This window comes from Equus asinus, chromosome 4, assembly GCF_041296235.1.
Source record: "Equus asinus isolate D_3611 breed Donkey chromosome 4, EquAss-T2T_v2, whole genome shotgun sequence".
NCBI classification, from domain to species: domain Eukaryota; kingdom Metazoa; phylum Chordata; class Mammalia; order Perissodactyla; family Equidae; genus Equus; species Equus asinus.
In genome coordinates, this window is record NC_091793.1 from 69,331,478 (window position 1) to 69,344,266 (window position 12,789).

At 53.8% G+C, this 12,789-nt stretch overlaps 1 protein-coding gene and 1 pseudogene across 4 annotated transcripts in view; both read left to right on the forward strand.

Moving 5' to 3' along the window:
• The window catches only part of LOC123285332 (transmembrane protein 177-like), a 40,870-nt gene extending 32,320 nt beyond the window's left edge, over window positions 1–8,550 (forward strand). For all 4 annotated transcript variants that reach the window (XM_070507460.1, XM_070507461.1, XM_070507463.1 and 1 more), the window contains one exon: window positions 828–8,550. The gene's annotated coding sequence lies outside the window, so the exon portion shown is untranslated. The remainder of the gene's footprint in view (window positions 1–827) is intronic.
• Window positions 8,551–10,535: 1,985 nt separating this feature from the next.
• On the forward strand, window positions 10,536–12,789 carry LOC123285333 (serine/threonine-protein kinase MARK2 pseudogene; annotated as a pseudogene).

Consider the following 12,789-nt stretch of genomic DNA (forward strand, 5'->3'; position numbering starts at 1 on the left):
TGAACTTTACAGCCCTGGTGAGGTGAATGGCACACGCTATCCTGTGCCACCTTAGAAGAGAGTGGGTTTACAGAATTTACGTGAGGTGTAGCAAAAAGCGCCACGGCCTTGGGCCTGCGTCTTGCTTTGAGTCCTGGCTTTTCCCCCCAACCAGCCTGTGACCCTTGGTGGCATCGACATCCTGGTTTATAAAAGGAGGGACTGGCTCTGCAGCCACAGCTTCCTACGGTGCCTGGCCAGGCCCGAAGCCTAGGCCACTCGATTGCTGAACAAGGAGCTGCAGGTGCCCGAGTCTGGGGGCCAGCAGGGCCAGTGAGAGGGCCTGGAGGCCTGCGCCTCCTCATCCTGCATCCACCGAGCATCCACAGGGCTCGCCCAGGAGGCCCAGAGGAATAAATGCATGCAGAGGAAGGGGCAGCCTGCTTGGGGACAGAGTCCAGAAATCCCAGCTGTTCACAAGCCCCTGGGCAGAGGTCAGTCCTCAGATCAGGTCTGACCCAAGGGCCACCTGGGCTGTGGCTGGGTGCACAGCTGTCGAGGTCATTGTTGAGGTCACTGTACATGCCAGGAGGACTGGAGCTGGGGAAACCATTGATTGCTAGTGACCGCTGACCTCACGGTGACCACAAGGTAGGGAATCTTAGCACGTATCTGCCACACTATTGCCATCAATCCTCGTTCATCAGCACACATTTATTGAGCACCTACTATGTACCAGGCTCTGTTCAGCTGGGATTGCATTAAGAACACTGTCTTCAAGGGATAGCTACTGACATGAGATAGTGCTCACAATATAATGAGCTAATTCTTCTCCATTGCCCTTCCAGAGTCATTCCCGCCCTGCTCTGCACCCCGGGAAGTTGACCCCAGGAGACTGCTTCATCCCCACTCCCTTCCTTCTGGCTGTGAGTTGGATTCAGCCAATGGGAGAGCCCAACAGGACACGGGAGGGTGGGAGGAGAGAGGCCCGGTGTGTAAACTCCACTCTCTCCTTGCCTCAGCACCTCCAGGACTATGGCTCCACTGGGCAGCCCCCTGCTAAAGCTGTAGCCCTCTCTGGGCTCTGGTACTGCTGTTTTCTCCCCTTGCCCTTTTGGCCTTGAGGGTGTAACAGCATCTGCTGCGGCCAGCTCCTGACTGCCTCGGCGTCCCTCGTTGGTTCCCCTGAACTTGTCCACGTCTCTGTAAATCGTCCTTCACTGAACGGCTTTAAAAGTGATGGTGCCAGTCACAGTGATTAGTAGCAGATGACATAATACTCTTTCTGGTTTGAGCAGAGGGGAATCTGTTCATGGGTGCTAGGACTGAGATGCCAGGACTACCAGGGGACCAAGCTTGGATGCCCCATGGCCAGGGACAACACTAACAGTCACCTGGACAATCACTAACCCTGCCCAAGACTGTTGCCGTGGAAACCCCACTGCCTGTGATGCTCAGGCCCAGATGCTGGAGCATGCTGCTGTGGGACAACCAGACCCTCTGTTCCCGGCCAGCCAGGAGCCCCATCCTCCAGCACCTTGGGTGGCTCACTTCCACCTTTTAAATCTCAGACAGGCATCTGTCCAGAGGAGCTGAGGCCACTGGCAGAACCCTGGCTGCAAGGGAGTCAGGGAGATGCAGGTTTCAGTTTTTCCAGAGACTCCCATGCAGCCAAGCACAGAGGGAGGGGCTGGCACACGTGTTGAGTGAGTCAGCCCGTATGGTCCGCCAGAGAAGTCAGATAAGAGTGACAAAAATGATCATTGCACCCTTGACCTCCCGAAGGCCACGTGAAGCCTCAGTTATCTACTGTGTTACAAGGAGGACAGTGAGTGGCTCTCTCTTCGTCCCGGGAGCACTGTCTCTCAGAGCCCCTCACCCTAGCCTCCTCAACCTCTGGCCTGACTTCCAGCTGCCAGCACTGTCTGCCTGGGGACTTTCTTTACTGCTGGAGACTCCTTCGCCCCCTGGGTGACAGGCTCAAGTGTGGAAAACTGCTGTCCCCCAGGAGCACCTTCACCCGGTACCCCAGCTGCCTCACCCCTTGGGTGGGAGAGGTCTGAGCAGTGTGCTCTGCCCTGGCTGCCAAGGCTCCCTGGTGGACCAAGCTCCTGTTGTCCACGGTGGTGGGTGTCCAGAGTCAGGCCCCACAGTGCTGAGCACCTCGATAGGAGCCTTCACTAGCCACCGTCTCTTCCTTCTCTTGATCCTGACCCTCCTGCCTCCACCTCCCAGATAAATTCCTGCTCCAGAATCTTCCTCCCCAGGCCTGCGTCTGGCACCGCACAAGCTGAGGCATCCATGGCCTAAGCATGCACACGTGGAAAGCCTCGTCCCGGCTCTGGAAGTCCTGCTGGGGACAGTCCCTGGGCCATGAGTTAACAGGTGTGAGGTTACTTCTGTGACCTTGCACCTGCTCACTCCAGTTTGGACAGTCGTCCTGTTCCTGGTTCTCATCCTCGTGGGCAGGAACCCAGAGGGCTCCAGGACGCTCTCAGCTGCCCGGTGCCCCACCCAATGCTGAGGCCAGGACCATGTGTGCACACAGGCATCATCCACCCCAGGATTCTGCCCGACCCTCTCTGCCTCTTCTCCCCACGTCATTCAGTGCTGCTTCAGCCCTGGGATCGGAGGTGATGCTCCATGGGGTTCAAGGGCATCCTCTGCATGTGCCACCCTTGGTTTAAATGGGACTTTGCCGTGTGTTGCTGTTAGTGCATGAGGTTGGGGCCAGCTTTGTCCTGGGTTCACAGAACCAACAGTCCCCTGGAGCCTGTTCTGCTCGGGGCACGAGGATGCTGGCTCTGGCGCATGGGGACGCATCCTCTACTACAGATGTCAGCTGCCCTCCTTCACTGCAGGTCTGCCCCTGAGCAGTCACCTGCAGCCTAGCGACAGGGAGCTCACATTCTCATGTTATACTTTCAGGCGGGAGGGTGAGAGAAGCAGCTTGATTGATCAGCTGCTCTGTGCCAGGCGTGTGCCTTGTCTCCTTTCAGCATCCTGGGGGCTAACTGTTACTATCATCCCCAGTGCACAGATGCAGAAACCGAGGCTCCTACAGGTTGGGTGACTCTGAGGTCCCTTGGGGCCGGGGCCGGGGCTGGGACCAGGGAGGCCTGACTCAGGGCCCGTGCTTGTTCCCTGGCATGTTCCCGCCTCTCAGACATGGGACATCAGTGATGGGGCTCCTGGTCTGCTGCATTGCTCCACCTCGGCCATTTGTCAAGGAGCCTCTGTGCTGTCGTGGCACTGGGCACCCTACAGTGAACCTACACATCCCTTGTCCTCACGGGGGCTTCCTCCTAATGAGGATGGCAGACACAGTAAACAGACATAAGACGGCTTCAGGGGCCCTGAGTGAAGCCTGCCATGCGGGGGACAGTGGAGAGGCTCTGAGGAGGAGTCTGTCTCCTGTTGGGTGACAAACAACCCCGACACTGAGCAGCCCACATCAGCAAATGTTTATTTTCTGGTCTCTGTGGGTCAGGAGCCCAGGGGCAGCACGGCTGGGTGGCTGACTCAGGGGCTCTCAAGAGGTCAGTTGGGATGTCAGCTGGGGCCGCATCGTCCCAGGGTTGGAAATCTACCTGTAAGCTCCCGGGTGCGGCTGGTGGCAGGAGGCATCAGGTCCTCACCACATGGGCCTCTCCACAGGGCTGCTCACAGGCAGGGCAGCTGGCTTCCCTGGGGAGAGATGAAGATGGGGGTACGCACATGCACACACACGCCCAGCCTGCTTTACTCCGGCACGTCTGGGATATAATGGAAAACAAAACAAGGACAAGCACCCTCTCCTGCTGTTCCCAGGCCACCCTTCCTCCCTGTGTGGGGTCTGCTTTCCTTCAGGCTTCTTGAGAATGGCCTTGGAGAGTCATCCAGCTGACAGAGAGCTGTCTGCACCTTGTCCCTGTCCCCTGGGGCAAAGAGACAGCACGAGTTTCTGCTGGCCATACTGGTCTTCCATCACCTGCCAGCAGAGGGGACAGTGTGGTGGGCACCGATGCCCACTTGGAATTGCTGGACAGGACTCTAGTGTCCTTCTAGAACAAGGGGTTTCCATTCAGGCAGCTGGAGCACACGTTACTGGGAACTCCCTGCTTCGGGTCTTATTTGCTGCTGGCTAGAGTGCCGGGTGGGGGAGGTTGGGCGCTGCCAGGGGAGTCCACCTGCGACAATGGGCCTGGACGTGCCAGGAGCAAAGGGAAGGCTCTCTGCTCCTTGTGAAAATAATAATCCATCAATTTGTGGACACTCATTTTTTCCATTTTAAAATTGTGACTTAAACACAGAAAAGATACACACAAAATATCTATTCATGCAGATGCATATGTGTGCATGTATGCAGTTTAAAGGTGCATGTAGTATAGATGTCTGCATTCTCCACCCACGTCAGTAGATGGGACATTTCCAGCAGTCCAAAAGCCCTTGTGTCCCTCCTGACAACGGCCCCTCTCCCTGGGGTGACAGGTGCCCTGACTATTGTGACAGTCGTGGTCCCTGCTCAGCCTCATAGTCTCACTCCCCAGGGGGCACCCTTAGCTGAGGCATTGAGTTTTGCCCATTTTCCTTCATTAAGTGGATTGTGATGCACACCCTGTTTGGGGACTGGTTACCTGGGCAACTCACCCGGCTGCTGGTAGCAGCCAGGGTGCATGCATTCCCGAGGCTGTTTAGTGTCCCTTGCATGGATGGGCCACATTCACTCACTGTCCCAGTGAGACACGCGGGCCTATTCCAGCTCAGGGCTCTGGGCCGGGTCCCACACTTCACTGGCCTTTATTCCTGGGAACAGAACTCCTGGGTCCAAAGGCGCTCTGCCCTTCCTGGGCAGTACCACTGTCTTCTCTGAAATGGAGCACGTGTGTACAGGTCCTGGGCTGAGTTCAGGCAGGGACAGCATCCTCCAGGAGGATCAGCTGCAGACTGGCCTGGGTGGTGGGAAGGGGCCAACTGCTCAGAGACGGATGACTGGGGATGCCTGGCCCAGGGTGTGGAGGGCGGTCAGTGGTGTCCCTGCAGAGACGTGGCTGCTGAGAGGGGTGATGGCAGGTGTTAGCTACGTGGAGCAACCCGGCAGGAGGAGGTGGGTACAGGGCGTTGAGGCTGGGGGCATCCCTCAGCTCGGCGCCGCAACAGAGTGCTATAGACGGGGCCACATGAACAACAGTTCATTTTCCCACAGTTCTGGAGGCTGTAAGCCCCAGATCAATGTCTGGCAAGGTGGGTTCCCGGGAGGACCCCTCCTCCTGGCTGGTGCCTTCTCCCCACGTCCTCATGTGGCAGAGAGAGAGCTCTCGTCTCCCTTCCTCTTGTCAGGGCACTGGTCCTACTGAATTATGGCCCCAACCTTATGGACTCATTTAGCCTTCAGCACCTCCTCACAGGCCCTGTCTCCAGAGACAGCCACACTGGGGGTTTGGGCTTCAACACAGGAATTTGCTGGGGTGGGTGGGGGACACATTCAGTCTGTAACAAGGGGTGAGGGGCCTTTGAGGAACTGGAGTGTGCATGGAGCAATGGGCGAGGGGTGTTGTGGTCATCTGTCGTTGTGTAACAAACCACCCCCAAACTGAGTGGTTTAAAACGAGAATCACCTATTCACTCAGGATTTCAGTTTGGGCCCGGCCCTGGGGGACAGCTCCTCTCTGCTCTCTGTGACATCAGCTGAGGCCTTGCTCACAAAGCTGGCAAGCTGGTGCTGGCTGACAGCTGGGAGCACAGTGGAGCTCGTGGCCCGGGGGACCTTGGTCATCCTGCGTGTGGCTGAGTGGGCTTCCTCTCAGTGTCATGGCTGGTTCCAAAGAGTGAGAAAGTGACACTTGCCAGTCGTTTTCAAGGTTGGGCCTAAACCTGGCTGGAGTGTCATTCCTGCCATTGTAGAAGCCACAGAGTCCAGGTACAGCTACTGGCCATTCCTACCACAGACCTCGTCTTTTGGGGGGTTTTTTGAATAAAACTGATATATATTTAAGGTGTATGATGTGCTTTGCTACTTGGATACATAGTGAAATGGTTTCTACAATACAGCTAATATGCCCACCTCCTCACATACTTGTTTTTTTTTTCTTGGTGCAAGCACCTAAAATCTATTCTCAGCGAATTTCCCGTGTATGAGATGGCCTTGTTAACTGTAGTCATCCTGCCTGCTGCACGTTAGATCTCTAGATTGACTCATCCTACTAACGGCAGTTTGCGCCCTTTGACCTCCCCCCCCCCGCCATTTCCCCAGCACCTGCCCCTGGTGACCACACAGACCTCGGGAAATGCGCCACCTTTTATGCTGGCATCACCTCCTGGGCTAAATATCTTGTCCTTGAAGCACATATTGCGCAGCTCTTTCCCCAAGCCAGAACAACCCCAGACAGTTAAGACACGGGGCGAGAGCACACCACCGCTGGGAGAGTCGGGGCCAGCTGTCCCAAACGCTGGGCCCCCCTCTGTGGCCAGTGCAAGGGCTCTCCACGGCTGGAGTTGCAGTGGAGTGTGTGCCTTTTCCTGGGGTGGGGTCCCTGGCTTTGATCAGATGCTCTATGGGGCTCTCACCCAGAGAAGGGGTGACATGATCATGACCACGGGTCTGATCACGGCTCTGCAGTGTGGCTGTGAGAGGAGGACAGTCTGTCCACCCTTGCCGAGCCCACCTCACAGGAGCCACGGTGCATCACATGCCCGCTCCCCACCGGCCGCTCAGCAGGAGGCCAGGAGTGCAGGTATCCAAATTCACTCACATTTGTGTTTTCTTTTCCCAACTTTTTCTTGTGGAAAACTTCCAATATACACAAAAGCAGACAATACAGTATAATGACCACCCTTCCCCACGTGCCCGACTTCTACAATTAGCAGCTCTTAGCCTCTCATGTCATCTGTCCCGCCTCCTCTGTCCCCCTTTCATATTATTTTTCTCAATTTTTTTATAGACTAGCACACTCACTGAGAAGTGCTTGTGTCCTAAGTGTGCGCAGGGTGAGTTTGCACACTGTGAGCTCACTGGTTAGGATCCTAGTACCCACTTCTGATGTGTGTGTAGGGGGAAGTGTTCCCACCCCACCTGCAATTCCCTGGCCCCTGACAATTCCCTGACAGTTCACCTCGGTTCCGACCCTCTCCACCGGAGCCAGCATCACATTCCACAGCCCGAGGGCTCAGTCCCACCAGACGGCCTCCACTTCAGATGCCAGTCACAAGCCCAGGTTGTCACCTGTGCTTCTGACCAACAAGATATAAATCAGAGGTCAGTATGACCTCCTCTTTGGGCTCCATTAATTTGCTAGAGTGGCTCACAGGACTCAGGAAACCCGTTTACTCACTAGATTACTGGTTTATTACATAAGATATGAAGATATAACTCAACTAGGTGAAGATACACATGGCGAGGTCCCTGACAAAGGAGCTTCTGTCCTCGTGGAGTCTGGGGCCTGGCAGGTGGCCCATGGAAGCGTGCTAGTTCCTCACCTGCAAGTGCTCTGAACCTCTTTTGGGTTTGAGGTTTTTAAGAGGGTTCATTATTTAGGCATGATGGAGTAGCTCATTGACCTTTGGTGATGGGGTCAACTGCAAGCCCCTCTCCCCTCCACGGAAATTGGGGGGTGAGACTGAAAGTTCCAACCCTCTGATCATGGTTGGTTCCCCCAGCAACCAGCTCTCACCGTTAGGGGCTTAAAAAGTCACCTCATGAACAGAGACCCAGTTGTGGTAGACTGGGCCTTATCATGAATAACAAGACACCCATTTCACCTTTGTGCTCTGAAGCAATTTCAGGAGTGGAGGACCAGAGACCCAATATTACAACCAAATATGCTTCCATTGCTCTTGTCTCTCAGGAAATGCAAAGGGCTTTGGGAGCTGTAAGCCAGGAACCAGAGAGGCAGACCAAAGATATAGAAGAAGTATATTTTGGTCATCTGAATGACCAAATGTTGATTTCTCTTTAGTCACCATATCACATCTGGGTACCCAATACTTGGATCAGGAGCCAAATATTATCAGCACTCACAAGCCACTGTGGCCCCTTCTGTCACTGCTCTCAAGTAACCTCTGTTCTGACTTCTAACATGACAGACTGAGGCTGGTTTGCTCGCTGGCTGCTGAGACGGTGACAGGAGCATGGCGTAGCAGGTGGTGGGTGGAGTGGGTTGAGTCGGCAAACCTGGGTTCAAAATGTGCCTCAGTGCTGGCTGGTCATGTGACTGTGGCAGTTACACAGCCTCCAGGAGCCTCAGTCCCTCTTTTATGCAGCAAGACCACGCTGGACCTGCCAGGTTGCTGTGAAAAACATTAGTAACATGCACCAGGCCCAGCCCAGGGCTTGGCACGTGAGGAGTGGCACTGAGCATCACTGTCATTGGTGTTATTTCCATTTTTGCACTTGTGGTGAGATGGCAGGTGGGCTGTGGCCCTGGCAGGCCTTGTGTAGCTGTGGCGAGAGCTGTGGACAGCCAGAGCCTTCGAGAAAGCTGACAACTGCTTTATGGCATCCCAGAGAAATCATCCTGCACCTGACTGTCAATTAGCTCAAAAGGCAACCTGAGGGATCAGCCCCTTGGCCAAGTGGTTAAGTTCGCGTGCTCTGCTGCGGCGGCCCAAGGTTTCGCTGGTTTAGATCCTGGGCGTGGACATGGCACTGCTCGTCAGGCCACGCTGAGGCAGCATCCCATGTGCCACAACTAGAAGGACCCACAACTAAAATATACAACTACATGCCTGGGGGATTTGGGGAGAAAAGGCAGGAAAAAAAAAAAAGATTGGCAACAGTTGTTGGCTCAGGTGCTAATCTTTAAAAAAAGAAATAAATAAAAAAAGTAAAAAAAAACCCCCCACTACCTGAGTAACACTGTTACTGACACAGCAGACACAGGACGGGGCACAGGGTGGTCTCCTGTGATCAGCAGAGGCGGTTCTGTGGAGAAGCCGTCCCCAGGGCTTTCTGTGCTGACGGGGCTGTGCAGCTACTTTGTACAGTTACTGAAATGGCAATCTAATTCCCTTCTCATTTTCCTTCATGTATATTCTACAGCTCTTTGTGGTTACCATGGGATTACACTTAACATCTTAAAGTTAGAACACTCGAATGTCAATTTATACCAGCTCAACTTCAGTAACGTATGAAACTCAGCTCCTATAGAGCTCGGACTCCACCCCATTTCAGTTCTTTTTTTTTTTTAAGATTTTATTTTTTTCCTTTTTCTCCCCAAAGCCCCCCGGTATATTGTTGTATATTCTCCATTGTGGGTCCTTCCAGTTGTGGCATGTGGGACGCTGCCTCAGCGTGGTTTGATGAGCAGTGCCATGTCCACGCCCAGGATTCGAACCAACTAAACACTGGGCCGCCTGCAGCAGAGCACGCGAACTTAACCACGAGGCCACGAGGCCAGGCCCCCATTTCAGTTCTTAATGTCACAAAATTACATCTTTAGGCACTGAGAGTCCAAAAACAGATACTAAGAATTGGGGTTTTTAATATTTTAGTCTTTTAAATGTAGAAAACAAAACATGGAGCTACAAACCAAGTTACAACAGTACCAGCTTTTATAATCATCCACATACTTACTTTGACCAGAGGCCTTTATTTCTGCATAAGTCGTCGAGTTCCCGTCCAGTGTCCTTTCCTTTCAGCCTGAAGGACTCCCCTTGCTGGAGGCAGGTCTGGTGCACAGCACTCTCTCAGCCGTGGTTTCTATGGGAATGTCTTAATTCCTCCCTCATGCTTTAAGGACAGTTCTGCCAGATATAGGATTCTTGGTTGGATTCTTTTTCCTTCTGCACTTTGAGTACGTCAGCCCATGCCCTCTGGCCTCCAAGGTTTCTGGTGAGAAATCAGCTCCTGATCTAACTGGGGAAAATAGGAGGAAAGCTCTCTTCCTCTCAGCTCTGTGAACATTAATGATGTCCCTTCACATTTCTTATGCAACAGAACGTTTTCCTATAGGAATATCCTTTAAGTTGTAGGATCACTTTGAGACTAATGAGAGTTTAAAGAAAAGGAGTTGAGTATTTTAAGTGTAGATATGTTGACGTCTTTAACAGCCAAAAATTATGAGATTTTTAAATTAGAAATGAAAAGGCCACTGAAGCATCTTACAGATTTTAATTTCTAACAAAGTAAATATCACTAATATCCCAAATAAAAAAAAAATCTCTTTGGGGTCCCTTTGTTTCAGAGTAAAGGGATCTTGAGACCAAAAAGTGAGCCAACCATATCTATAGTTCATCCCCAGCCACGCCTGTGCATTTCCTGCTCTCACCTCATAAGGAACCGCTGTGACGGAATTTACGAAAACCTACATAAGCCTCTGGCCTGTCCTACATTTTTGGTAGTTATAGCCCAGGAAGCTGATTTTGGTGACCTGAGGAATCCACCGCAGTTAGTTTTCTCCTTTGGTTTTTTAGCCCTTGATTTTGTTTATTTTTTATTTACTGCTTTTTTGGTTTTTAAATTTTTCATTCTTTTGTTTTTTATTTTCCTTTGTTCTCCTCATTTTTAAATTTTTTCTCATTATTCCTTTTATTTTTCGCACTTTATTTTTTCCTTTTCTCAATTTCTTTTTGTTCTTTTCTCATTTTTTACTTTTCCTTGTTTTTAAAAAACTTTTTAGTATTGTTAGTAAAGTTAGTACAGTTAGTATAGTTAGTATTGTTGGTGTAGTTTGTACAGCTAGCTTCTTTGGTATAGTTAGTGTTACTCATTAGCGTAGTTAGGAAGCATACGTGGCCTCGTTACTATTGTTAGTATTAGCATACTATCATTTTGTTTGTTAGTGTAGTTAGTATGCACAGTTAGCATCGTTAGTTAGTGTTATCAGTTAGTGTAGTTAACAGGTCACCATGCTTCCAGGCCTAGCGGCCACCTCTGCTGGCAGGAAGATCTGTCTTCGTGATTACAAGCTCCTCAGGACCATTGGGGAGGGCTCCTGCGCCAAGGTGAAGCTGGCCCTGCACATCACGACCAGGACCAAGGTGGCCGTGAAAATGATCCCAAAGCAGGAGCAAAGCTCCTCCAGTGCCAAGAGACTTCCCTGTGAAGTGCACAGTTTGAGGACCTCGCATCACCCCCGCATTGTAAAGCTGCTAGACGTGATTGACGGTGAGGAGACTCTGTCTCTGGTTACAGAATATGTCAGAGGAGGCGACATGCTGGACCACCTGTTGCAGCACGGCGCCCTGACGGAGGAGGAGGCCCGCGGCTGGTCCCGGCAGCTCGTCTCGGCTCTCCAGTACTGCCACCGCAAGGGCATCGTGCACCGGGACCTGAAGCTGGAGAACGTGCTCCTGGACCCGGAGGGGAACGCGAAGCTGGCCGACTTCGGCCTCAGCAGTGTGGTCCCTGGCCAGCCACTGAGCACCTACTGTGGCACCCCCTGCTACACGGCCCTGGAGGTCCTGCGGCTGCAGCCCTACAACGGCCCCCCAGCTGACGGCTGGAGCCTCAGCATGCTGCTCCATGTCATGCTCACCGGGTCCCCGCCGTTCTGGGGAGAGGACTTCAGCGATGTGCGGCGAAGAGTGCTTAGGGGGGCCTACTCGGTGCCCCAGTTCCTATCACAGGAATGCGTCCAACTGCTTAGAGGCCTGATGACCGTCAACCCCAGAAAGAGGAAGACCTTGGAGGAGGTGATGGGGAACCCGTGGGTCAATCAGGGCCGGCCAAGGCTGAGGCCATATAGGGAGCTGCCTGAAGACAAGAGGGACTCCTGGGTGACAGAGGCAATGATGAAAATGGGTTTTCAGTGGAACCAAATCCAGCAGTCTCTCAAAAGACGAAGGTATGACAATACCATGGCCCTGTTCCTGATCCTTAAGTCCCAGAAGCCCCAGGGGCATGGTGACGCCAGCACCGGGAGGTCCCTCCCCTCCACCGAGGTCAGCAGCTGTGGTGCTTTGCCACCCTGCACTGTGCAGCTGAGGGCCTCGGCACGCCCCGGATGACACAGTGGCGTGAGCCCATTCTGCCCACCTGGCTCCGTGAAGCTGGCCGTCAGCGGCCTGAGGAGAAGCAGGAGTCAGGACTGAAGTCCGCAGAGCCTCCCGGCTCCCTGCCCTGCCTGGACTCGGGCGCCAACACCCCCAGTCCGACCCCCCCATGGGTCCCCAGGGCTGTCCCCTCCTCCCACAGCGCCGGCACTAGCAGTGGGGCCTGGGAGGGAAGCTGCCAAGGAGACTCCCAGCAGGCTGGCCAGCCCGGTAGGGCGACCCCGACCTCCCCCTCGGGCCGCAGCCAGGGCCAGGGCGGCACCGCTGGGAGGCTGCTCAAGGCCCTCCGAGGCCTGTGCTGCTGCCTGCCCAGCAGGACCTTGCAGGTCCCATCCCACTGCGGGCGATTGGACCGCCCCCATGCATTTACATGGAGACGAGACGCGGAACCTGGAGCCGGCCTGCAATGTGGGGCTTCAGCCCAAGGTGGACACCTTCCGCTGTGAGTGGGGGCTGGACAAGAAAGACATGCATGTGTGCACGGATGTGCAGGTGAGAAGCCTCGGTCCAGCACCTGGCGGAGCTGTGCCAACCACAGCAGCACTCTCTACAGGGATTCAACTCAGAAGGGACCTGGTACCTCCATGGCCTAAGAAGCATCATGTCCAAAACACTCGGTGAAGCTAGAGGATGGCCTGGAGGTGCCTGGGGTCACGTGGAGAGGCCACCCTCGCTGCAGGTCTGGCCCTCGGCCTCACTGAGGTGAAACCTCAAAGCCTGGACTGCTTTCCTGGGGGCAGAACTTCCCTCCCCATCCTCCCCGTCTCTTCTTCCATGTTTATGGGAGGACGGACAGGTCTCGGAAAGTCCTTGGTTTTCCAAGTCTTGTAATAAACTTGA